At 48.2% G+C, this 26,974-nt stretch overlaps 1 long non-coding RNA gene across 3 annotated transcripts in view; it reads left to right on the forward strand.

Moving 5' to 3' along the window:
- Positions 1 to 7,437: 7,437 nt before the first annotated feature.
- Positions 7,438 to 26,974, forward strand: part of LOC134476026 (uncharacterized) — a 104,370-nt gene continuing 84,833 nt past the window's right edge. For 2 of the 3 annotated variants that reach the window (XR_010047438.1, XR_010047439.1), the window contains exons 1-3: positions 7,438 to 7,828; positions 11,212 to 11,373; positions 24,241 to 24,327. This is a non-coding gene — a long non-coding RNA (uncharacterized LOC134476026). The remainder of the gene's footprint in view (positions 7,829 to 11,211; positions 11,374 to 24,240; positions 24,328 to 26,974) is intronic. The other variant, XR_010047440.1, reaches the window with a different exon arrangement.

The following is a 26,974-nucleotide window of genomic DNA, read 5'->3' on the forward strand; positions in this document are numbered from 1 at the left end:
TGGCCCAGAAGTGCCTTATCTCCTCTGGGCCAGTGTCAGCTCCTGTCCTCAGCCAGTGGAGTTGCCAAGTGACTGGGGACCGCAGCAAATTTGCATTTATATTGGAGACTTCTGTTTCCAAGACCTTGGCTGGGGGGTGGGGAAGGGTGGATGTGGGGATGGCCTGCATCAGCTGAGTGGTGATGTGGGAGAGGTAGGGCTGTAACCCTGTCCTGCCAGGGGCACAGGAAGTGGCCGTGGCTGGACATGTTGGCTGAGGGAATGGTGGCACAGGAGGTTCTCTGGGCACATGGCTGATCCTGACAACCTGCCTGTTTACACTCCCAGCCAGCATCAGCTGGGAGTGGTTCAGCCTCGGACCTGAGAGGAAGGTCAGAAGCCTATGCCAGCAAGAGGCCAGGCAGCTGTGACAGTGTGTGATGGGTGTCATCCAGCCTCACTAACCTCTCAGCCCCTGAAGCAGTTCAGCCATGAATGTGGAGGTTCAGAGGGGCCTAGAAACCAGTCCCAAGCAGCCCAGCAAACAATGCAGGGCCCACAAAGCTGCCTCCCAGGATGCCAGTTACATATGAACTCTCGGAGACACTCTCTTTCACTAGGGGCAGATTGACATCCGTTTTATACCTGATTTTTGGAGAATCATCTGGGACTTGGTGCACTGTGGCCTGTATAGCAACAGTTTAGGGAATTTAATTTCCTTTCACAGTGAAGTTGGTGGTCAGAGGTTTCTTTCTTTTGTCTCTGGAGGCGGCAGTTTCTCCCATCTGTGAGGCTTCATATGGGAAGGGAAAGGATGGAGGGGTGAAGAAAGGAAGAAGGGAGGAGGGGGAAAATAAGGAGGGCAAGAGGAAGGCAAGGAGAGAAGGGAAAGGGAATAGAGGACATGCAAAGAGCAGTCACGACAAAGGCCTCCGCCCAGAACTGTCTTGGCCCCAGGCGCCGGTGGCCTGTGGACACAGTGCTGGGCTTCTCTGTGACTGTTGTCAGCTGTGTGGAGTTGTACCCTTCCCATCCTCTCTGTCCCCATTTGACAGCTGAAGTTCTTCCCTTCTCCAGCACCAGTGGTGCCCTGCTCCAGGAGGCTACCAGTGCCCCTTGGTCGGGGCTCCAGGGAACAGCGCTCAGAGCCTGGTCCGTGCCCATGGCTTTCTGTTCATTGTGTGATGCTCTGCTGCCTCTGGAGGGGACTCCGCCCGGCTCTCTGGGTTCTCTCCACTCCCTCCCAGCCCCCTTCCAGACGGAGGTCTTGGCCCTATTCCTCAGCCTGTGGCTGTGGGCTTGCAGCTGACATACCTCCTGGTCCTGGCTCTCCAGCCAGCAGAACAAGCCCTCTCTGTCTGTCACCAAACAGTCAGGACGGTCTGTTCCACCTGGCAGCCTGGATTACTGCCCAGCGTAGTGTTGGGGAGTGAAGACCAACTCTGACCACCCACAGCCTAGGTTCTAGTCTTGGCTGTGCTTCTTCCTGGCTGTGTGATCTTGGGCAAGAGCTGTTGCCTCTCTGAACCTCTCACTCTTCATCCATAAATGGACATAATGATAGGATCTGCTTCTTGGATTGTTGCATGGATTATATTATATCATCCATGGAAAGTGCTTGGTTTCATGCCTGGAAAGATATTAGGACATATTATGTTATTATCCAAGCTCTTTCTTGGTTCCTGTCCTGGCTTAGTGGGGATGTCAGGTTCCAGAGACTTGTCCCCATGCTTTCTCCATTAACCCCTTTATGCCTAGGGTGTCTCAATATGCCTGTTTCTACACATGCATACAGGATTGAACCCTGCTGCTTTTGTACTCAGGACTTCTACTAACTGTTTTTAATGAGTGCTTGTGATGGGCTTAGCACTGCTCAAGCCATTTTAAGATATGACTTCAGTCAGGCACGGGCAGGGCTCTCAGAGAGACAGAGCTGAGTGGTGAGGGGCAGGGCCTCATTTCAGTGTGAGCAGGAAGGAGGACCCAGGAGCATCCTGTGCCCTGTACACCTTAAGTGGGCCCCTGAGTGCCAGGATCATGTGTACCAGGTGGAGCTATCTAACTTAGAGCTGGTTGTGAGTAGCAGAGAGCTCATGAGAAGGTTACAAATGGTTGGAGACAGGAAGTCCCAGGCATGTGTGATGGTTCCCCAATCCTCAGGGATCTGGCTCCTTCTGTTTTATTGTTCTACCTGCAACAGTTCACAGTCCTAAACACCTGCTCATTCTCCAGCCACCAGGTCCAAATTCCAAACTAAGGAGAGGAGGAATAGGCAAAGCATGTGCCACTGTTTTTAAAGACCTCCCCCATGAGAAATTGTAGGTGCTATTCTACCTACTTCCTCTTGGCTGGGATGGAGACCATGGCCGCCTTTAACTGTAAGAGGGACTGGGAGGGGTGGATCTCCTTTGGGTGCCCATGAACCAGCAGTGGAGGGGGAGGCCACACTTGGGAACCAGCAGCAATGGCAGCTACACCTAGCGTCTGGTCACTGGAGTGAGCATTTTGAATTTTTGTTTTGTCATTGTTGTTTTGGGTGCTGAGGTTGGACCCAGGGTTTAAGGGTGCTGAGCATGCAGTGCACCTCTGAGCTCTACCCTGAAGCCCCAGAGCACACATTTTGAGTCCTGCTTAAGCCTCTCCTGTTGTGCCCTCTGCTCCTGTGGGTAAGGTTAGATCTTGAGTTTCCATCCTCAGGGCTGCTGATCTCACCTGGGCTCACTGCTCCAGTCTCATCCCCACTCCACACCCCAGCCCTGTCCTCCTAGTCCACCCTCAGTAGCCTCGATGCTTGAGCCATGCTGACCCCTATTTTCACCTTGGGTCTCCCTTTGTCCTCTGATTATTTTTGATTAGATGTGAACAGCTACAGAGGCACTTAATAATGTGCCTCTTATGTGGCAGGTTCTGTGCAAACATTTTCTCATTTTAATTCTCACAATACCCTCTCAGGGTTCCTTCCCCTCTCCTTCCCTTCCCCTTCCCTTCCCCTCCTCTTCCCTTCCCTTCCCTTTTTCTTTTCTTCCCTTTCCTTTCCTTTTTTCTTCAGTCCCAGGCATTGAACTCTGGGCCTGCAAATGCTAGGCACATGCTCTATCACTGAGTTACATCCCTAGCCTCTCCTTCCTTTTTTAAAGGAAGATACAGTCTTTCTCAGCTCCCCAGGTTGGCCTTGAACTTATGACCCTCCTGCCTAAACCTCCAGAGCAGTTGGGACTACTGGTCACATCCAGCAGGAACCCCTTTTCACAGATAGAAGCAGAGCTCTGCTGGGTGAAGCCATGCCATGATGGCTCCATGACACTGCTTTGCTGATGACACAGATGCGCCATTTTACACTCCGCACAGCTCTGTTCCCGCCATCATGCGATGCAGTCCTCACAGTTTCGGTATCCCTTTTGTAAATGAGGAGATGGTGGGAAGGGAGGGACAGGGGCTTCCCCAGTGTGGCACAGTCGGGTTTGCCTGCCCCTTTGCCTCTTGGGAATGAGTGAGGATGGACCACACTTGATCCTCCATGTTCCTGGTGGAGATGGTTCCTATCCTGGCTTAGTGGGGATGAGATCTCCAAGTCCAGCTTTCAGAGAGACAATTGGGGCCCCAAAGGGGAAGGAACTTGTCCTCAAGGTCCTGCACCCCATCGATGAGGAATACAAGGAAGGGACTTGGGTCTTGATCTTAGCCCAGAGGTCTCGTCAGCTTTACTCTTTCAGGCAACCAATATTTATTGAACACCTACTGTGTACCAGCATATTGCTAGGTCTGAGAGTACAGTAGCAAACATATCACATACCTCTTCTTCTCTTTGCCCTGAAACTGATATTCTAGGCCTGGATGAGGTGGAGGCAATTGACACCAAATACATCATCCACAGCAACTTTCTTTTCTATTTCTTTCCTTTAACAAATAGTCATCGAGAACTATTTTGTTCTAAGATGAACACAGTCCTGGTTGCCCTGCAGGGAGAGGACTGGGGTGGGGGGAAGCACAAGTGACCCAGAAATGAGCAGAAGTTCAGGCCACGTTAGTGAGAAGGTGAAGGTGAAGATGCTCAAGAGCACCCAGGAGGACACTGGGAAGTTCTTTTGGCTGGGTTGTCATGGAAGGCAGCCTGAACTGAGATGTGAAAGATAGCTGCTCCAGGGCCAAGCAGGGAGTTCCAGATGGAGGAACAGGAGGTGGACTGCGTTTGGGGCATGGGAAGCACTTGGAGCAGGCCAAGGTGGATGAGCAGGGTGAAAGGGTTCAGAGGGGAGGTTGGCAGGGGGAAGGGGAATGGAGAGGCCCTGGATGGAGGGGCGGATGGCTGGCCTTACAGTGCAACCTGGGGGGGGGGGCGCCTAGTCATCTCTCCATCTGGGGGTTTCCCAGCCAGGCCCCCAGGGGTGGGCCCAGCACCTGCTGATCAGCATGGGCTGTGTAGGCAGAAACAGAGCTCCCTGCCCCCCTTCCCAAGGCCCCCCTTGGGGCACTTCCACCTGCACAGCCGGGTGTATGGCATTGTATGTTGGCTATGACTGGCACACCTGGTGCTCTTCAGCCTGCTGGCTGCTCTGATTTAGGGGCTCGTCTCGCCTGGCTCAGGGGCCTTTTCCCTGAAATCCACCAGCTGTGTGGGGTGTGGGGAGGTTGGGGAGCTGGCTGAGCAGGAAACTGCAGGCCCTTGTGGTGGCTGGCAAAAAAGCAAACAAGCCAAGAAACCTTTCTAGAGCTCATTTGACCATCTTTGCAACTTGGGGCCTCCAGCCATCCTTCTGTGGGCACAAAGAGCCTGGCCAGTGGAACCACTCTGTGGAGCAATTCACTCCCTCCTAAGCCTTAGTTTCCTCATCTGTGCAGTGGAAAGTCTGACTTGGGTAAACCTGCGGTGGGGATGCTAGTGCCAGGCTTCCTGGGTTTGAAACTTGATCCTGTGGCAGCTGGGAACTCAGGTAAGTTACTTGACTTTCTAGCACCTCAATTTACCCATTTAAGTGTGATACTAGTACTTCAAGGGTTGTTTGAAGACTGAACGATGGAGTGAGTGAAATTTTGGAGCTTCGAGCAGTTCCTGTGAGGATTGCTGCTGTTGAAGTGTTTAGAGAACACTGCACCAGAAAGACGCAGTGGAGAAAACTGGGTCTATTTGTGTGGAAACTTTTTGGTCTTTGTTCTTAATAAAGAAGCTCTGCATTGCTCAAGAGAAATTTTGCTTGCAGCTACAGCTGTTTGGAGGGGATGGGGTGTGCCTGCCCCACCTGCTCCCCTGTCTCTCTGCCTGCAGCCCCCAAGAGAGCTAATGGAGTAAAATCTGGAAACCTCCACTCAGTTTGTCTCCTTTGGTTCACAGTCAGGGAAATGAAATAGAGAGGAGCAGCCCAGAGTGGCCCAGCCTAGCTCAGCCTAGAACCTAGATCTCCTGGTTTTCTCTGGAAAAGACAAGGGGCAGGGGCTGGGAGAAAAAAAACATAAGACCAGAAACCTCTTAAGGGACTGGGTGCATTGTGGCGTCAAGTTATTAGCATGCAAATGAGATGTAAATGGATGCAAAACAGCATGTTTTATGCTAATTTGCAGAGTCGAGAGCGACGACATTTTTGGTAATAGGGCAGCAGTCCTGGTCCCTGGGCATTGCCGAACACGCATCCTTTTTATTCTTTTTTCTTTCATTATTATGATCAGGCCCATAAATCTTGGTTTGGCTGTACCCCCTCCCCTTCTCGCCTGAAAGCCTGGCTCCTGTTACCCTCAAGGGCTCCGTCACAAGGCTCCTGGCCTGGCTGCAGCCCAGGGACAGGCCTGGGCAGTGAGTCATTGAGTCAGGACTTAGGAGCCACCAGTCAGAGGCAGGGGGTGAGCTGGCCAGTCTGGCCTGGATGGTGCATCTCAAAGCGGGGGGGGGGGGGAGGCTTGGGATCTCCTCAGGACCACCATGGTCCCCTAAATTGTGCTCCGTTGTCTGTGAGGGTTGTGTGAGCTTCTCACGGGAGGGCAGGCTGGCTCCTTTGCTTTTCAGGGCACCCAGTACTTGGGCCCCAGGTTTTGGATGGGTCAGGTGTTTGGACTGGTGTGTTGTGGGGTGGTCTGGGGATGTGATCCTGAGACTACAGTTTGAATTCCAACCCGGGGCCCACTCCTTTCTAAGAAAACAGCAATACTGCAGAACTCACCCAAACAGAGGCACTTCCCATGTACCCCACTTTGTTCTTGCTGATATCCTTTAAATGTTGCAGAGGAGGGGTTAAATTATTTGTTCAAATAATTCCTCAGCAAGCAGCTGCTCAACAGAGGTGCTGTGGCAGCTACCAGGGCTTCTCCCCGTGCCATCAGCCTACCAGCCTACCTGTGAGCCTCTGTCTGAGGCCCCTGGAAAACAGTAATGGGTAAGAAACACCTCAGCCTTTTGTTTTCTGAACCACCTCCCCAAGCCTTTTCTGTTCAGAGAAATGGCTAAACAGACTGAAACACTTTTCTGCATGTGACTGAAGTCAGATTCTCTGTCCACTCTTTGGGGACTGGGGATGACTCCTCCTTTGTCTGTGACCTTTTCTCTTTTACAGGAACCTGCTGAGGAAGCCAGACAGGACCCTCCCACTTCCTCTTCTTTGTCTCAGGGTGGGTCAGCTGAGATTAGGGCCCTGTGTGCCCTCTGCAGCTAACTTTACTTGGGGATAAACACTTCCTTTCCTGCTGACTGATGGAGGCCCCCCCTGGCACAAGACAACCCAGGCCCCTAATTACCCCACTTGTAACCTGTCTACTCCTTTCTATATAGGCCTGGGGAGGGGAAACCCGCCCTGTCGGGACACTGTGATATGTGTCTGGGGCTCCCCCTCATAAATAGTGTGAATAGTACCGTCTTCCTAGTTCTCCTGTGTAGGCAGCAAGGAAAGAGCCCTGAGGCCTTGGAGTATTTTCTAAGCATTGGGAGGCCTCGGATTCCCCTTCCCCTTAGGTACCCTAGGCCCCGGGATGTGCGGAGAAAGAGACCAGGCCAGCAAAACGCTTGGCCATTTGGAGCAGTGAGCGCTCCAGAAGTGTCAACCACTCTTCGGCCAGCAGAGGACCGCGTCCTCAGAGAGAGCTGAGTGCTGCTGGACCTACACAGTCCGCACAGCGCGCACGCAGGTTAGAGGGCGAGTCTGGAGACCTCGGCTTCCCAGCACTGGGGAGCTCCGGGTTCCCGAATCCCGCCTCGCTTGGGGATCGCAAGCTGGGTCAAGGAGAGGGGGGACCTTCTCGCCCCCCACCTCCCCACCGCCCGCCTTTGATTGTGGCAAGCAGCGAGTCGCGGTGCAAATTAACTTTTTGCACACTTCATTATGCGCCGCCCCGCGTCCCCCGGGGCCGCGGCCCCGCCCCCGCCCGCGCCGACAACTTGATTGGGCAATTAATCTTCGCGCCCGCGCCCGGCCGGCCTTTGTGCGCGCTGCGCGGGCCGCGGGCCCGGCCGGCCGCCCGGTCTGCTCGCTCTGATAAGGCGCCCGCGCCGCCCGCCTTTGTCAGCGCCCGGAGCCGGCCGCGCCGCCGTCTCGCACCCCGTCAGCGCGCCCCCGCCCTGGGCTCAGCCCATCTGTCTGCGCCGCGAGATCCCCAGCGGCCGGGGCTGGGGGAGGGTCCCGCTCTCGGGCAGGGAGCCAGCACCCGCTCCACCCGGCCACCCCATGTGTCAGAAGTGACCCCCCCGCCCCCCGCCCCCCGCCCAGGAGGCACGCGCACACACACACGCGGGGCCGCCCAATTAAGCGGGGCAGTAATAATTAAGAAGGGGAAGGCAGGATGCATAGCAGCAGTTTGAGCAATGGGGGCGGGGGGGTCCCCAGCAGGGTCCAGAAGAGAGGGGGTCGCTGCCACCCATTCTGCACACCAGGTGGGTACCTTCTGGTTATTGGCTGGGACCTGGGGGATGCAGGCTGGGGGCGGGGTGGGGGAGGGAGTGTCCCTGGGAATTTGCCTGACACCTCGTGCCTCTTTGTGCTGTTTGAAGGGTTTTGCCAGCAGTTCACCCGGCCTCAGAAAGGCAGACAGTATTCAGGTCGCACAGAACCAGGGTCCTAGCTGGTGGGAAAAGCCCGGGCACTTTTAGAGACTGAAAGCACCGGGTCCCAAAAGGGGTGGTGTGCTGGGACCACTCCGTGCTTGGGTGATGGTGTGACCAGCTGAGCGTGTTGTGCAGAGCAGGGAACTCAGTGAGTGCTCACAGGTGTGTTTTTCGTGAGTCCACAGTGTCCTCTGGAAGGCTCAGTGAAGTGAAATCTGACGGCGGCAGATGTGGGACTCTGGGCCAGCAGGGCAGCGGATGGAGCCTTTTCAGCAGGGACAGGCAGGCTGCTCCGTGGTCCTTTGGCTGAACTTGGCTCGGGGCAGGGATGGTGGTAGGGTTTGAACAGAGGATTCATAACCTTTTCTTGTTCCCAAAGAAGACGTGTCACCTCCCTGGGTGTAAAGCATCCCCTGTACAGCGCCGGGGAGACAGCGGAGTCCATTCAATCCAAGAGCAAAACTGATCAAATGCATATTTGAGTTTGCACTAGTGCCAGTGGGTACTGGGGACAGTTGTGGGTTCCTATGCAGACTCAGTCTAGTTTGGAGGGTGGATGAGGAATCAACACACGGACATGTGGTAGTTCAGTGGATGAAAAGAGCTGTAGAACTATAAGGCAACTGATTGCCCCTCTAGAGTGTTCCATGGCCAGGGCAGTTAAGGCCGCACTCCTGGGCCTAGAGTCCCTCTGACCTTGTGCAGTCTCCTCTTTTCACTTCCTAGTTCCAACCCTCAGCTCTGTAGCCTTGGGCCAGGGTCTCTGGGATGATGGACAGGCTTCTAGCACAGTGGCCTCTCCCCCCATCCCTGAGGAAGTGGTGGCGAGAGTGGTTTCCTGTGATAATGACAGCCTCCAGTCTTGCATGACCACAATGCTGCATGAGCCTGTAGTCCAGAAGGGGCCCAGTGAACAGGAGCTGAATTAAAATGGAGAAAAACAGCCTCTTTCCCCTAAACCCTCCTCCCCCCGTAGCTCCTGAAGCCATGCGTGAGTATGGCTCCATCCTTTTGCTCTGCTGAGCTGGGTTAGCTGGGTGGACACCTCTTTATGGACACTAAAATTTGGGCTCATCCAGACCCAGCAGGTGAGATACCAAAAAAGAGCCCCCATCCTGCCCCTGTGCACACCAGGTTTAGATTCCGCATTAGCTGTGAGCCTGATTCTGATGTTTATCTTGGAATACCAATGTTGTAGGCGTCTGACTTTCTAGAATTTTAACCTCCTGCGCATCTGGCACAAACATTCTGGAATTCCATAATTTATGCTGTAAAATTCCGAGGCTCCCGTATTGGTTTTGTGGCAGGTGCACCCATTCAAATAACAGTGGGGAAAGAGTACATGCACATATAATATGAATCATAGTAATCATAACTAACAGTCTTTCAACCATGTTTTTATTCAACAAGTATTTTTTTGAGAATCTTTTAAGTGCTAGGCATTATACAAATACATAAAGTAAGCCAAAAGTATTATGTTAGAAAATTGCACAAGAAGGATGCAGGGAAGAGGAGAATACAGTTAAAATCGATGGTCAAGAGGTCATAGTTAAATTTTTCTGCTTGTCTTTCAATTATTGAGGTTGAAAATCTAAATGGATAATGCTGGATTATTTCTTCTTGTAGGTCCATCAGCTTTTGCTTTATATATTTTGAATTTCTGCTATAGGGACATACCTACTTAGTATTATTATATATATGCTCTTAAGTGATTATCTGTCTCTGGTAATATTTGCTCTGAAACCAACTTTGTCTGATATTAAACTAGCCACTCTAGTGTTTTTTGATTAGTAGTAATATAGTGTGTTTTTTCCCACCCTTGTGCTTTTAACAGGTGTGTTTAGAGTGTGATCTTTTTAATATTTTTATGGTGGCATATCTATGAGTTATGTCTCTTTTCCTTAATTCGACTTGACAATTTCTGCTTTCTCATTGGGAGTGTTTAGACTGCTTACATTTAATGTGATTATTGATGCAGTTAGAGTTGAGTTTATCATCTATTTGTTTTCTACTTTTCCCATCTTTTCTTTTTCTTCTTTCTCTGTCTTCTCTGAGTATTTTTATTATTCCACTTTACCACCTTTGTTGGTTTATTAGCGCTAGTGTTCTGTTTTAATGGTTGCCTTAGGCTTTGTAATATCTATCTCTAACTTATCACAGTGTATCTTCAAGTGATGTCACGCCACTTCGTGTGCAGTATAAGAACTTTGCAAAAGTATATTTTAATTTTTCTCTTTCTGGGCTTTATGCTATTGATGTCAAGGATTGTAGCTATGTATACAGATGCTTCTTGATTTGATAGAATATTTTGATAGACCCATCATAGGTTGAAAATGCACTTATTTTTTAAATTTTTGTTTTATTAGTACACATTTGTGGCACATAATGATTACATTCATCATGGGGAATTGGTACATGTACATAACACATCTTAAACCTTTTTATGTCCCCTCGCTTCCCCCTTCCCTATTTCTTCCTCCATCTCTCGGTCCCCTTTCCATTTGCAAAAGATCTCTCTTCCTGTTTTCTGTTACCTATTTTTTATTTTGCTCTTTAATTTGTTTATACTTTGGGTTTTTCATGTAAGATTAACTGTAATACCTAAGAGTGTGTGTCTGATTTCTTTCACTTAACATTATGGTCTCAAGGTGCACTCATTTTCCTACAAATCCCTCAAATTTATCTTTATGGCCAAGTAGTATTCTATTGCATATAAATACATTTTCTTCATCCATTCATCTGTTGATAGACCTAGAGGCTGCTTCCAATATCTGGCTATTATGAATTGTGCTGCCATAAACATGGGTATGCACGTATCACTCTAATAGAATGCTTTTAACTCTTTCAGGAATTCACCTAGAAGGGGAATAGTTGAGCCAAATGGAATTTCTAGGGTTATTTTTTTTGAGGAATCTGAATACTGATTTCCATAGTGGTTGTACGAGTTTGTATTTTCACCAATGAGGTTTCCTTTCCTCTTATTCTCACCAGTCTTTTTTATTATTTGATTTTTTTTTATCGGTACCAGGGATCGAACTCATGACCACACACTTGCACGGCAGGCATTTATGCCGCTGAGCTAAACCCCCAGCCCTATTATTTGATTTCTTTATGATAGCCATTCTTTTTGCAATCAAGTGGAATGTTAGTGTTATTTTAATTTACATTTCTCTAATGATCAATGATGTTGAATATTTTTCATGTGCTTACAGTCATTTGTAGTACATATGATCTTCAGGACAGCATAGCTTGGTACAAATTGTTGACCCCCGTGATTTGATGGCTCACTGGGAACTGCTGCTGCTGCTACTGCTCTCCTCACAAGAAAACATCAAACCATACACTGATACAGGAGGAAAAGATCAAAATTCCAAGTATGTTTTCTACTGAAATGTTTTCTACTTATTGTTTTCATACCGTTGTATAGTTGAAAAATCATAAGTTGAACCATTGTAAGGGAATGTCCATAAATTACTACATCCACAATGTTTTTCTTTAGACGGGAGGTTACTTTTAAAGACAACTTAAATCAGAAAATACTAAGAAAAAAACATATATTTACTCATGTAGTTAATATTTCTGGTGATCTTAATTCCCTTGTGTGGGTATAGACTTTTATCTAGTTTTACCTTCTTTCTGCCCAAGGATTTTTTTTTTTTAATTTAAAGAGAAAAAAGAAACAAAACAAAACAAAACAGTAAAATGGTACAAGTAATACAGAATTTCAAAAAAAATTAAATAAACAGTAAGAAATCACTAGTTAATAGATTACATATTGTCATCTTAGAAATAGTTGTTCAAATTACAAAATTAAAGCATACAAAGTGGACATTCAAACACTGAGATTGCAAACAGTTCTGTTCAATGATCCAACAAAAACTTAGTAATATGGTTTTCTATCTTACACACTTAAATATACATGCAGTTATATTCTTTTTTTTTTTTTTTGTCTTTTTCCTTTTTATCGGTACCAGGGATCGAACTCACGACTGCCTGCTTACAAGGCAGGCGCTTATGCCACTGAGCTAAATCCCCAGCCCCGCAGTTATATTCTTTAGAGCACTTTCTTTTCCTCTCTTTTTTACAATAACAATTATACATTTTGGGTTTTATTACTCCCACAGTTCTTATTACTTTTTTTTGAAGAGAATAAAACCAAATGTGACAAAACAAAACAGAGTCAGTTAGAACAGAAGGATGGACATAGTACATGATGTAAAAACAGAATACCAGGTGATCAACAGTGGTTACCATCATGCCTCTTGCTATCTTAAAAAGAGTTGCCTATATCATCAGGTATAATAGAATTGAACAAAACAGTACAGAACAAAACCAATAAAACCTAAACATTGGAGACCTTACAGGACTTCAAAAGAAGATAATAGTCAAACCATAATGGGCATCATAATGAATCTTACTGCCTTCAAAGTAGTTGCCTATACCCTCAAACTTGATACTATCAAACAAAACAGAATAGAGTAAAATCAGTCAAAACAAGATGGTGAGAGCAATACAGGGGTTCAAATCAGGTTAATAGGAAAACAAAAATTTACTATAATATATCCCGCTATTTTTAAATTTATTTTTCCCCTTAATTAAAAAATAATAAAAAAATTAATTTTTTAAAAAAGGGAGATTGCGATAAAAGAGGACAAAACAGCACAGGTCAGAACAGAACAATTTAAGCAACATAGTGTTTCACCACCAGATAACCTGACATAATAGTAGTTACCATAGTGTCTCTTTCCTTGAAATATTTGAGTATAACTTCGTATACTATAGCATCAAACATATCAAGACAGTGTGAAACCATTCAAGAGAATGAAAGTATTAAAGGTTATTTAGAACCAGCTAACAGAAAATGAACAACGGTTTCTATGTTATCTTTTTGCCTATAAAAATTTTTGTTAATACTATCACATATATTAAAATCCAATAAGATACAACATGATAAAAACCAATGGAGACAGAAGAGCAACAGCTTGATGGGACTTCAAAACAAGATGATATTAAATCAGCACTAGCTATTATGATGTCTTGTTTTCTTCAAAATAGCTGTTCATACTATTACAGCCAATAAAATCAAACAACCCAGAATAAAACCATTCCAATTAATGAGTGAAAACATTATATGGCTTCAAACCAATACAGTAGGGAATCATGATTACCACATACTTTTATGTATTCTTATCATTTCTTATACTAGGGAAACTATTCGGTATTCATACATGTGAGTTTGATTTTTTTCACTTATGAGTATGGTCTCAAGCTGCGCCCGTTTATTTATAAATATCTCAATGTGATCCTTCTTTATAGCTGAGTAGTACTCCATTGTATAAAAATACCACAACTTTTTTATCCATTCCTCAGTTGATGGACACTTTGGTTGTTTCCAAGATCTGGCTATTACAAATGGTGCTGCTATAAACATGGATGCACGTATATCACTGTGGTATGATGCTTTCAGTTCTTCTGGGAATCTGCCTAGATTTTTCTGGGAATCTGCCTAAGGATTTTCTTTATCATTTCTATTAGTGTAGATCTGTTATTGTAGCATTTGAAAGTCTGAAAACTTTATTTATTTAATTTTTTGAGACAAAATCTTTCTGTGTATTCCAGGATGGCCTTGAACTCACTACGTAGCCCAGGCTCAAAGTTACAGCAGTCCTCCTGGCTCAGACTCCCTAGTTCTGGGATTACAGTTGCACACCACTACAACTGAATTTGGAAACATATTTGTTTTACTTTTGTTTCTGAAAGACATTTTAACTGAGTATAGCATTTGGGTGAAAGGTTCTCTTAGTACCTTATAAGATGTTGCCTCATCACTTTCTCCTTTATGCTGTGTCTGGGAAGAAATCCGATGTCATCCTTATAATTGTTCCCCTGTACCTAGCTCATCTCTTGTATTGTACTTTTCTCCTTGGCATTGGTTTTGAGCAATTTGATCATGATGCCTTGTGCTGTGGTTTGTTAAACTTCTGGGATTTGTGAATGTATGGTTTATGACAGATTTGGAATGTTTTAATGAACTCTTTTCCTAATGCTCTTCTTAATTTTTTTATTCTTATTTTTTTGCTATGTGCTCAGTTCTGGAGAGTTTCTATCTGCTATGTTTTCAAACTTACTATAGCTTTCTTCTGCCATGTTTAGTCAGCATTTTTTCCATTACAGACACTGTACTTTTTATTTTTGGGAGATTAATTTGGGTCTTTTTATGCCTTTCCTGTCTCTATGTCTCTCCCTAGTTTAGCTTTAAACATATATATGTCAGTTTCCTCACTAGGGGCTGTACTTAATTCCTTCTTAGCATGCCTAGTAACCTTTGAGCATCAGACATTGTGAATTTTTCCTTTGTTGGGTGCTTTTTATATCTCTATACAGTTTTTTGTAGTGATGAATTTTAAACTATAAATCTTTTTGAACTCTGCTCAGGTGATCCTTTCTAGTCTTACTTTTGTGCTTTGTTAAGTGTGTTCAGAGCAGTGCTCTGGTGGGAGTGCAAGGCACTGCAGGGTGTGGTGGCTTGGGATGTGCACTCAGGATACCTCCTGGAGAAGGGAGACTGAGAGCAGAGGACGTGAGGAGGGCATTCAAAGATGAGAGAAATGGAGAAAGAGAACTCATATTGCCTTCAGGAAGTCAGCAAGACTAGAACACTGGACAGTGTGGCTGGGAATGAGGTGGAAAGTGACGCAGTGCCTGGGGATTGTGGCAGCGGTTCTGGGCCTGGCCTGTGGCCTCTTCTCTTTTCAGGATAGGGCTATTCTCTGCAGGAGACTTTGGATGCATAGGACTCTGAATTCCTGTGGTCCCAAGCCCCCAAGGAAGCCCCACTGCCCTTCTCCCCTCTGCGTACATGCTCTTGTTAAGTTCTATAAAGCAGACCTGGGCAGCTAGGAGGATTTTCTGGGAAGCACAGAGTGTGACTTCCAAAGTTGGATCATAACATACATTGCTGCTTCTGCCTTGGTCAATGGATTTGACAGCTTTGGAGGAGGCATTGCTGTGCCATGAACTCACCCAGCTGACCTATGCAGTGGCACATGGAGAGGAGCTGAGGTCCCATGGGCAGCCAGTGCCCACTGCCCATCCTATGAATGAGCCACCTTACAATGGACCCTCAGCCTGGTCCAGCTTTCAGTTGAGCATAGCCCAGAGCCATGTGGCAAGCCCGGAGAAATGAGGACAGCTGTTCAGTGATGCTGGCTATTGTGTCACTGAGCTGGGCATGGTTTGTTCTGCAGCAGTGGATCATGAGGTCTTCTCTGGGCCCTTTCTGGCCTCTTCTGTGAACCTGATGTCATCTGATGACTATTGAAAACTAACACCCTTCTCTGGTCAAATTCAAGGACACAGAAGTAAATTGGGGTGCAATTTCAACGGGATCCCAAACCATCCAAAGTGGAACTTTAAGGCCCTAGGTCTCAGTCCCCATGCTCCTCTGCCCATCATGGCTGCAGCACCTGACTGAGGAGGGGGCAGAGTCCCAGCGGGTGCACTGCAAGCATGCTTGCTCCTGCAGGCAGTGGGACAGTGCTGGTTGCTGCAGGATCTCTGACTTGGCAGACCTGGGTGTGCATGACCTTGACTGCTTCTCCTCCTCTTTTCTGCACCCTTGGGAGGCTGAGCCGCACAGAGGAGGCCAGCAGTGTGCAGGCTGTGGCTGATGAATGGGAGATTTAGCTTTCAGAGGAACAGGATGAGAGAGCCAGCTTGCATGTCTACGGGTGACTTCTCTGGCCAGGCCCTGCCGGCTGCTGGTGCTGAGTCTTGGCTGTGGCCTCTGCCTATGGGAGGCCAGGGCCTGGGGAGTGCAAGGCTGAGGGTGAAGTCTCCAAGCCAGCCCTGCACCTGAAGCTCGGCAGCTACCAGGCCTGGTGAACTGATCCCTGCTTTCTTCTCCTTTTCCCCTCTTCTCCTTCCTCCTCTCTGTCCTTGAATTATGAGAAACATGGACTGTGGTGGCAGCCTGCCAGGGTCCTAAACCAGCTCTACCACACTGGCTGTGCGACCTCAGGCAAATTACTTCCCTCCTCTGTGCTCTGGTTTCCTGAGTTGTAATGGCCTCCTGGCTGGTGGGTGCCTGGCACCTTTAGGTGCCTCAGGAGCATCCCCCGCTCATTGTTAATGCTCTTTCCTGGCTCCCTTTCTTCCCTTCACTGTCTGCAGTCTGCCTCCCACTGTCTCTCCGAGTCTTAGGCTCTGCTCCTGTCTCTATCTGCCAGGCATCTTGCACTCGCTGGCCCTGTCCTCCTGCCCCTTCCTCTCAGGCACAGCCAGGCTGCCCAGAACAGTTGCAGAGCCAGGTGGCAGGAGCATTGTCCCCGCCCGCCCATGCTGAGTCAGTGCGCAGGGCTGCCTTGGTGTCCCCAGTGACAGTTCCTTACTTGGCAGATTCATGCAGCCGGCTCTGGAGATCCCTGCTATCCGTCTGCATGACCATATGAAGGGCATTCCCTGGCCCTGGCTGGACCCCTAGCCCAGCGGTGCCCTGGGATCCCAACACTGTGTCAGGGCACAGCAGGGCTTCAGTGGACAGATGAGTGTGAGTGGAGCCATCACCCAGGGGGTCTCCAAGTCCTTGCTGTGGCCCAGCAAAGACTCCTCTTGTCTTCACAGCCACCCTGCACAACTGGGTTTGTGTCATCCCCATGGTTGAGGCAACAAACTGAGCCCTGGCAGAGTGTAGGTGATCTTCTGAGGGAAGGAAATGACAGCTCAGATGATGTTATGGTGCTTTGAGAGTAGCTGCCTCATTTTCTGGGTGAGAAGTCTGAGGCCTAGAGAAGGCAGGCAACACAGCCAAGGTCACACAGCTAATGGGTGTGACTTCAGCGTCCCACTTTCTACTCTGTTAGATGGCACTACCCATCTCCAGCACTGAGGGAATGTCCAGCTGGGAGAGGCCTGGGGACAGAACAGAGGAAGAAAGGCAAGCTTGACACTGGCCGTCCAGCCTTTGCTGTCCAGGCTGGATCAAGCATCCCCTGCCCACCATCTGCAGAAACACCTGGGCACTGGCCTCCTTATTTTGTTCTGGATGCCAGGTTTGGCAAGGATCACTATGCTCATCCTCCCCACTATCCCCTCCTTTTTCAGGAAGTTTTACACCACACACAATCAAGTACACAGAACACACACATCTCAAGTGTGCAATTCAGTGAGTTTTCTCTTAAGTGAGCTCTTGGGTGACAATCGTATGGATCAAGACCTGGAACATTTCAGACACTCAGGGAGACATGATTCTGACTTCCATCATGCTTGTTCTCAAAATTCATTCTTGTGCAGTTCATACAAGTCCCATTCCACTTACTGTTCCCATGTGACAGATGAGGAACGCATAGACAGAGAAGGGAGGGTGATGTGCTTGTATCTCGGAGTCTCATGGGAACAGCTTTGAGAAGAGAAGTGAGAGCCCCAGGCACTTCGCACCCTCCACCGCCACCTCATGCCAGTCTTGGGAGGGGATTAGCAAAGTCTTCCAGCTGGACAGGGTCAAATTATCTTTGGGGTGTTGAAACATGGATGTCATGTAGCAATATAGTAAGAATGGGTCAGTCTTGTTTATCGCATGATTGAGGAAAGTGGCAGCGCTGGGCACAGGAGGGTGGGGTGGTACAGCCAGAGACAACACTGATGAATGTTCCAGCCACAAAACCATAAGAAGTGCTGTTGCTTTTACTATAGGACAGAAATCATTTGCCCCATGGGCATCTTCTATAGGTTAACAGGCGACCCTGTAGGGAATCAGGACTCAGGCAGACCCATCATCACACAGGGCCTGGGCTAGAGGTTGAAAGTGAACATAGACTTTCTTTTGATGTTTTTTTCTTATCAGTGGCTATTGTCATTCTACACTTCTCTCTGATGAAAGTCAGCTCCCACATCTCACAGGATGCCCAAAGCCCAGGGACTCCCAGACCCCACCCACACCAGTTACCCAGGGACTTGTGGGCAGAGGTTGTACCCACACATGAAGGGTAGGGGACAGACACACAGACCAGACAGCAGATTACACCAGGGTGCAGGGGCCAGGAAGAGTGCTCATGCTTGAGCAGTGAACAGAGGGACTTGCCAGCCTGGTTTTGTCAACGACCAAGCTGTGGCATGACCTCTCTCAAGTTACTTGTGGGGGCAAATGAAGTGACCCGTAGGTTCCATGCAGGCATGTGATTTTGAGTCAGCTCCTTGGGGAAACAGCCCCCACAGTGGAAGTCACCAAGGGGTGGAGAATTTAGGGGAAACAATGTTGCATGTATTGTTTTGATTTTGCAGTACTGAGAATTGATCCCACTGAGCTACATCCCCAGATGTAGCTATATCCCCAGACCTTTTAAAAGTTTTTTTAAAAATTTGAGAGAAGGGCTCTCCAAATTGCCCAGGTTGATCTTGAACTCTCAATCCTCCTACTTCAGCCTCCTAGAATGCTGGGATTACAGACAGCTCCACTAGCCAGAGGTTTGGAAAGAATCTTATTAAAAAATGAGAACAAACAAACATCATGAAAACAAAAAATAAACAAATTTTAAAAACCCAAAAGAAAATCATAACATTACAGTTTAAGTTGGTCACATCAACTCACTTTCTTGCTTTATTTGAAGCCTCTTCACAACACCCAATGTTTATTTCAAGACTATTTCTGGGTGGTTACACGGATGAGGGGTGGGGGACCTCACCACGTGCTCTCTTCTGTGTTCTCGGGGCTCCTCATCCCTCCCTGGGCCCTAAGGCCCCGACACATCTCTGCCTCCTCCTTGGGGATGGCGAGGGCCCCCGTGGTGCTGGCCTAGGAGCCGGGTGCGGTCAGGCGCCGCCCTCTGCCACCCCCACCGACGCGGGTCCAGCAGCTGACAGTGGGGGCGGGGTGCGGAGCAGATGGACTGGGCGCGGGCCGGCCCGGGGTCCCCCTGGTCCCGTCCAGGTGGCTCTGGCCGACTCCGGGCCAGCTGCGGGGGCCGGGGAGGGGACCCCGCTTTCCATGACAATGGCCGAGGCGGCGCGTACAAAGGCGGCGCAATCAGCGTTTTATTGGTGGAGTTAATTATCTGCCCGGGGAGGGCGGGGCCCTGGGGCGTCGGGGAGGAGCCGCGGGGCTCCGCGCCTGCCGGGTCGGTGTGGCAAAGCGCCACCGCCCCCTGGTGGGCCCCTCGTTCGCTGGTTCGCTCCTTACTTCACCCCCGCAGTCCGCGGGGCTGTTGCATAGAGCGAGACAGGAGCTGGGGTGCAGGGCTGAGGCTCAGGCAGGTGGACCCGTTTGAACAGCGCCATCAGGACCTGACCCCGCCTCGTTCCCACCCAAGCGCCCCAGACTCACAGAGCATTTCGGTTTGGGCCAGCGAACTCCAGTGAGGGCAGCAAAGAGGAGCCCCTGGGAGAGGAAGGAGTCCCAGGGGGCTCCCAGGAGGAGGCGGTGGGAGATGAGAGCAAGTGAGGGAGAGGGGGGCTCGGTAGGTGCAAAGCGGCCGCAGTAAGGGCAAAGGGCGCCCCGGTGTAACTTGCTGCGAAGGCAGCAGAGGTGAGCAGGAAGCTCAAGGCCATTCTGTTGACGGTGGGCTAGGGTAGGGAGAAGTCATCTGTTAGATAGGGAGTAGTGGCTCACACAAGTTAGAGACGTCTCTCACACATAAATGAAGTCCACAGGTGGGAAGTGGTCCTCCGAAGCGCAGGGACCTAGATTCCTATCTTACTACGCTAAATCTCTCAGTGCATGGCTTTCATTTTTTGGTTCCAAATGGCTGTTAAACGCTGGCTGTCACATCTGTATCCCAAGATGGAAAGTCTATCAGTGATTAGAAAGGGGAAAAGAATCAAAAAGGGAAGAAGTTCCCCTTAAAGGCTTTCTGAAAGTTATGATCCTTTAATTCTGCTTCATTGGTTAGATCTTGATCACATGACCACCAAAGCTGCAGTAGAGGCCAGAAAGGATGTTTTGTGTTCAGGCACCATCGCATCCAGATGAAAACTGAGAGTGTATTTCAAAGGAAGAAGCAGAACCTGATTATTGGGATAACTATCAGTCTCTGTCACACTCATGGGTGCCACCTCTAACAGGGTGTACCAGGGGGTTCTTACCCATGTGATGTGTGACATATCTGCACAATTATTCACTGCAGCATTGTTTGTGGCAACCAAAGATGAAACAACCTAAGTGTCTCTCGATAAGGGGCAGTTTAGAGCAATTCCAGGACATCACAGATGAAGCATGGACAGGTGCATGGACATGAAATGACACGGAGGGGCTTAAACTTTGGAAAACAGTTTCGTAGTTTGTTATAAAGTTAAACACATGCTGCCCGATGGCCTGGCAAATTTGCTCTTAAGCTTTTGCACAAAGGAAGTAAACCCCCAAGACTTGTACAAACATTTCATAAGTTGAATATAGAAGAGACAATATCTAGATGCAGCCTAGTGGCACTGTCAAAGATCGAGAAATCTTGTATCTGTGCATTTGAAATGTGTGCTGCAGTACAGATCAGTGAAGAGATGCACATGCCACTGTGGGCGAATCTCAGACGTGGAGTGAGAGTGAGCGGGCACTAAGATAACATGCTGTGATGGTGCCATTTATATGAAGTTCTAGAACAGGTAAAACCAGTCAGTGAGCACAGGCAGCATGGCAGTGGCTACCTCTGGGATTGAGGTCAGGAAAGAGCATGAAAGGATTTCTTGGGGTGCTGGATATGCTATGAATTGTGATTAGGGAGCTGGTTACACAGGTACGTTTCACTGTATATAATGATACCTCAGTAGTTTTAAAAAAGGAAAATGAATTGCTGAGTATGGTGGAACAAGTCTGTAATTTTAGCTACTTGGGCAGCTAGGCAGCTACTTGAGGCCATCTTGGCAATTTAGTGAGACTTGTTACAAAATGAAGTGTGCAGTTTAGAGCTCCCATGGTTCTAATACTGATGAAGGAAAAAAAAAAAGACGCAGAATAGCAATGGCATATGCATTATGTGCTCTTGTATGTTTATCAAGGAAACACACCAAGGACATGTGCTTGTATCCATTGATTCTGTCTAGAAGAGATGGGGGACAGTGGTTGCCTATAGGAGAGGAGCTTTGGATTGGAAGAGAAAAGCTCTAAGCATAACCTGAGTCTTTAGCAAAATGAATGTACTATATAATGGAAAACTAGTTGAAAATGCAAAGATCAGTTAGATGCATATTTGATATGAATCTACTTTTTTTTTTTTTTTTTTGGCTTTTTCATTTTTATCGGTACCAGGGATCCAACTCACGACTGCCTGCTTGCAAGGCAGGTGCTTATGCCGCTGAGCTAAATCCCCAGCCCCGACATGAATCTACTTTTAAAAAAAAGAAAAAGAAGAGCCCCCTAAAGGCTCTTTTTGGTGCTCTGAAACTTTGCAGGTGCCTGGTACCTCTCTGTGGATGCTCAATGTCAACCTGCAGATGCATGTGCCCCCTGTGTGGCTCCCCTCAATTTTCATGCCTAGGCAGTTCTCACCAGTCCTCCACAGAGTTAGTCCCTCCAGACTTGGGGATGCTCTCCCTTGTCTATCAGATCAACATGCTTCTTATCATCTGTTGTGAGCTGGACCCCAGAATTGTGGAGACAGATGGAAGCCATTTTAGGAGGACCCTGTTCCCAGGTCTGTCCTCTCCAGGTATCAGCCTTCTCTTCACCTAGAGCATCTCAGGCCTCTTCTAGGGCCCAGCTCTGGCCTGAGCAGAATCCTTTAGAAAATATATTGTTTTAAATTAAGTGGTGGCTGCATAGAGAATACAATCCATGAGAGGAAGCAAGCAGGCCCTGCTCTCTTAGAATAGACAGAGAACTACACAGCCAGGGGATTAACTGTGTCCTTCAAAAAGAGCTCCCCTCAGAACCTTGCACCTGTACTTGTAGTCTTATTTGGAAATAGGGACAGGCAGAAGTCATCAGTGACGATGAGGTCATACAGGATGTGAAGGGCACCAGTGCAGTGGCTGGCACTGGCATCCTTGCAAGAGGAGGTTTGCATACAGCTACGTAGAAAGATACTTTGAGATAATGAACAGAGGCGGAGCCTGCACAGATGGATTGCAGACCAAGGAGCTTGAGCCAGGTGCTCTGCATCCCCCACAGGCCAGGAAGAGGCCAGGAAGCATCCTCCCTCAGCACTTCTGAGGAGACCCCTAGATCTCAGACTTCTGGGCCTTGGCCCTGCCTGGAAAGCTCATCATTTCTGTTGTCTCAAGCCACCTAATTTGTGGTAACTTGTTATAACTGTAGGAAGCTAACATTCACACTAAAACAGGTAAAATCTAAAATGACCCTAGGAAATGGCAAGCACTTTGGGAGAATAAAACAAGACAAGACACCAGGTCACATGGCAGGCAATGGAGAGTGATCGGAAGCCGTGTCACCTCAGCCAGGCAGTCAGAGAAGGCCTCTTGGAGGAGGTGGCCAAGAACTGGCCACGTGAACACGAGGCAGGGATGCTGAGGGTGGGGCTCTTGGTGGATTTCAAAGCGTTGGATGGGGCTGGGGATTTAGCTCAGCAGCTTAAGCGCCTGCCTTGCAAGCAGGCAGTTGTGAGTTCGATCCCTGGTACCGATAAAAACGAAAAAGACCAAAAAAAAAAAAAAAAAAAAAAAAAAAAATCAAAGCGTTGGATACTACTGCTATGGGATGGAGGCCACTTGGCTGAGTTTTCAAGGCGGTCCCCAAGAAAGAATCAGGAAGGCTTCTGTTTCCATGGGTCTCCCAACCCACTGTGTGGCTGCTGAGGGTCGTCCCTTGGCCTGGACCGGCTGGCAGCCGATGGGCAAGGCCAGCCTCGCAGCTGACACGCTGTTCTCTAATTGTGATTAACTACCGGGTCCTCTCCAGCTCCGGGCCTGAGGCCGCGGTGACAGCTGCACAGTGCAGCACTGAGGGCATGAAAGGGTTAATGTGCCTTCCTTCCATCTGAGCCCTCAGACAATGACAGGAGGAGGGGAGGCCCCTGGTGGGGGTGTGTGGCATCAGCTGGGGTGAGTGAATGGGACAGAGGACAGAGGCTTCATCCCTGGGGATAGGGCATGAGTGCTCTGTGGGGAGAGGGGTCAGAGGAATGCCCTTCCTTGCTATCATTTCCGTCCACTTCTCCCTCTTCCCCTCCCCCACCAGGCCCGAGCATCCCAGACCCTGCCCTTGGGTTCAAAGTGGGCAGGGGCTTTACCTCCTGGAATCCCGAAGCAAGAATTCAGAGAGCCAAAGCGCTTCAGTCATGCCGTCTCGCCACTGTGGGAGAGCTCATTGTCTCTCATCATTGTCAAACTTTTTTGTTTAATTATTAGCAGTGGGACCCAGAGTCACCACCATCACACCTTATCCTCACCCCCCAAATAACAAACAGTGCTTTGATTGCATTGAAAGTGAGTCTGGTGCCAGCCTGCTGCCCGTACATCCCCAGTTCTGCCGCTCACACTTGGGGCAGCTGGGAGACATGTGCCATTTTGTGGGTTCTGACAGGTGCACCAATTATGTAACCACCACTGTAATTATAGTGGTCTTTGTGGTTAATCTTTTCCTTTTTTAGAGGCATGACAAGTACCAAAAATACCAAAACCAATGAGTACCAGATTGTTTTGGCTGAAACAGGTATTGAGCTCAGAGGTAACGGATGCCAGAGCAAGTTGTAGCTGAAGCATTGAGTACCAAACCAAAAGGAAGTCCTCGGACAAAATTTGGGCCAGTACCAAATTGGAAGAGTTTCGAAGCAGCATCTGGATATGACTATATACCACTCCCATCCCCCAAAATGTTTCTTCATGCCCCAAGAATGTAGGAGCATCTCTCTTCTTAGCCCTGCTACAGTGGGTTGAATTATAGCCACTCAAAGACACTGAGTTTAAATCCTGGAGGTTTATAAATAGAGCTATATTTGAAAGGGATATTTGCAAATTAATTAAGGTAGGATCCCAGGACAAGGATTACCTAGGCAGACCCCAACTGCCACACCAATTGTCCTTGTAGAAGGGAGGGGCAACATGACCACAAGCCAGAGGGAAGAGACAGGGAGGAATTCTCTGGAACCTCCTCTGTGTGTGTGTGTGTGTGTGTGTGTGTGTGTGTGTGTGTGTGTGAGCCTGATCTTGCTGACACCTTGATTTCAGATTCTGGCTTCAAATGGTAAACTGAATTTGTGTGGCTTTAAGCTGCTCAGTTTGTGACGCTTTGTTGTATGGGTCTTGGTAAACTAAGACACCTGACAACCATGCCCTACCTTTCTGTCTGTTTTGCGATGCAGGTTTGGACTCCTGCAGCAAGTGGAGCTTTTGAAATCTGGTTTCTTCCACTCAGCACGACCCATTTGAGATCCATCTATGTTCCTGAGGTATGAGGACTCCATTCTTTTTTACACATGTGCAGATCCAAGCTTAGCAGGGTGTGGTGCAACTGATTTCTTCACAAATTGAAAAGCATTTGGGTCCCTTCCCAGTTTGGGTGATTACAAAGAATGCTACTCGGAACATGTGTGGACAGGTCTTGGAGTGGGCACATGCTGTCATTTCTCTAGAGCTGACACCTGGAAGAATTATCAGGTCCCACTGTAAGTGTATTTGTCATTTTATAAACTAACAAGCCGTCCTTCAATGTAACTGTGCTGTTTTCCATTGTCTCCTGTACTTAGTATTGTCAATTTAAAAAGGGATTAGCCATTCTAATAAGCATGTAGTGATCATAGCATTACTGTGAGGATTAAATATATACCCATGCACACATCTGACTTATGATGGTATGGATTATGACTTTTTAGTTTTACATATGACATTCTGTTTTTCACTTTCACTGCAGTACTCAGTAAGTTATGGGAGCTACTTAGTGGTTCATTGTAAGACAGGCCTTAAGCTGAGCATGATGATGCATAACTGTAATTCTAGCCCTTGGAAGGCTGAGGATTGCTGAGAGTTCAAAGTCATTCTGGGCTACAAAGCGAGTTCAAGATCAGCCTGAACTACATAGCAAGACTTTGCCAAAAACAAATAAATAGGTTTTGTGTTTGCTTTTGGCAACTGCAGGCTCACATGAGTGTTCAGGGTAATTGCAGGTAGGCTAGGGAGGCTATGACTTTTGGTGGGTTATGTGGATCTCAAGCAGTTGTGATCAGATATTTTCAGTTTACCATGGGATGTCACCTAATAGTGCCTAAACACAGCCCCCTATTGCCACCACTGTGGAGGAGGCCAGGACACAACCAGGTGTGGGAAACTGAAGGCTGGTGAGTGCTTGCCCTGCCAGGTCCAGGGGATGAGACCCTGAGATGTGGATCTTCTGCATGTGGTTCCAGGCAGTGCTTGTAGGACCTTTGGGGAATGAGGGACTCAGGCTATGGCGGTTGTCATGGAGGCCTTGGCAGTTCCTCAGGGATCTGGAGCTGGGTAGCTCGTCAGACTCATCAAAGTAGGAACTGGATACTGTGCCTGTCTTGCTGCCTGTGGAGTGTAAGTAGCCTCACAAAGGAGGCCTCAGCCCCCAAACCCAAGTCATCAGCAGCCAACTCTTCAGGCAGGTGGGGCAGGGCCTTTGTCCTACGATGGCTGCCGGATGGGACACAGGCTCCAGGGGTCAGAGCTGTGAGGTCTTTGAGAGAAGTGTGCACTGAGAGAAGTATTACCTCTCCCAATGGTGTCATGCAGGAAGACCTTGAGAATGTGTTATTAAGCTACAAGGCTCAGGGCTTGATAGAACTGAGGCCCACCCCTCTCAGTACTTCCTGATATAAGCTCCATTCTGCCACTGTAACAGAAAATGCCCCCCGCCCAGCCAGTATACTTCAGTTTCTTCGTTGCCCAGGTAACAGTTCCTGTTGTAGTTCCAGTTGCTTCTGTCTCCTAGAAACAGCTAGTCACTTTGAAACATATTTTAAGAACCAATCTCCAAGGGACAAGCCATTCTGCTTCTGAACTTCCTGTTTGCTTATCCTACATAACCCCTAGACTACTGGAAATCAGGGCCTGACTTCTTGAGGAACAATTGATTCCTAGTCAGTGCCCATCTGATGTAAAATAAAGCTGCCTCCAAATCCTAGGTGTCATTTCAGGGTTTTTGCTTGCCGTTGCACCACAGCCTGACATCACCTTAGATCATCAAAGAGTGAGGAGGTCAATGGGTAGCGATCTGTAGACTTTGCTGTCAGTGGTGTCCCCAGTACATGGGGTTGGCATGGACTGAGGAAAAGAAGAGAAGGCAGAGCCAAAATGAGTGATCAGGCTCAGCTCGAAGGGCATTCAATTGTAAAGAGAGGAAACAGTGTCAACAAAAGAAGCAATTCAAGGGGAAAATGAGCAAAGGAACCACATAGACCTCTCTCTGAAGAAGATATCAAAAAGGCCAACCAGCTCACAGACAGGAGCTCAGCTTCACTAATCACTAGGAAAAGTCCCAGCAATGAGATGCCATTTCTCATCCTTTGGGATACTGTTCTCAAAACGAGGAGCACAGCCCTGGTGAGACGGTGGAGAAAACAGACCCCTCGTGAATTGTGAGTGGGGACATAGCATAGGCAGCTGCTGTGAAAATCATGTGACATCGTCCTCAAAGAATTAAATCTAGAATCACCATGTGATCTAGCAGTCCCACTACTGGGTAGGCACCCCAAGGAACTAGGAACAGAGATTTGAACAGATCTCTGGTATGGCCACATTCATAGCAGTGTTAGTTACCACAGCCAAAAGGTGGAAGCGGCCCAAGCGTCTGTGCACTGGTGAATGGAGAAGCCCAGTGTGGTGTGTACATGCAATGGAACTTCACTCAGCCCTAAAAGGAGGTACAACATGGGTGAGCCCTGAGGATATCTGGTGAAGGGAAACAAGCCTATCACAAAAAGAAATCCTGCAAAAGAACACTTTAAAAAGGGACTGAGAAATGTCACATTCAGGGCAAAAGGTAGAATGTGGTTCCCAGGGGCCAAAGAGACTGGTACTGGGATTTAACAGGTACTCAGTTTCAGTTTGGAAACATGGATAAATTCTAGACCTGGA

The sequence above is a fragment of the Cavia porcellus genome, unplaced genomic scaffold, assembly GCF_034190915.1.
Source record: "Cavia porcellus strain 051 isolate PalLab524CR breed Dunkin Hartley unplaced genomic scaffold, mCavPor4.1 scaffold_5, whole genome shotgun sequence".
Classification (NCBI taxonomy): domain Eukaryota; kingdom Metazoa; phylum Chordata; class Mammalia; order Rodentia; family Caviidae; genus Cavia; species Cavia porcellus.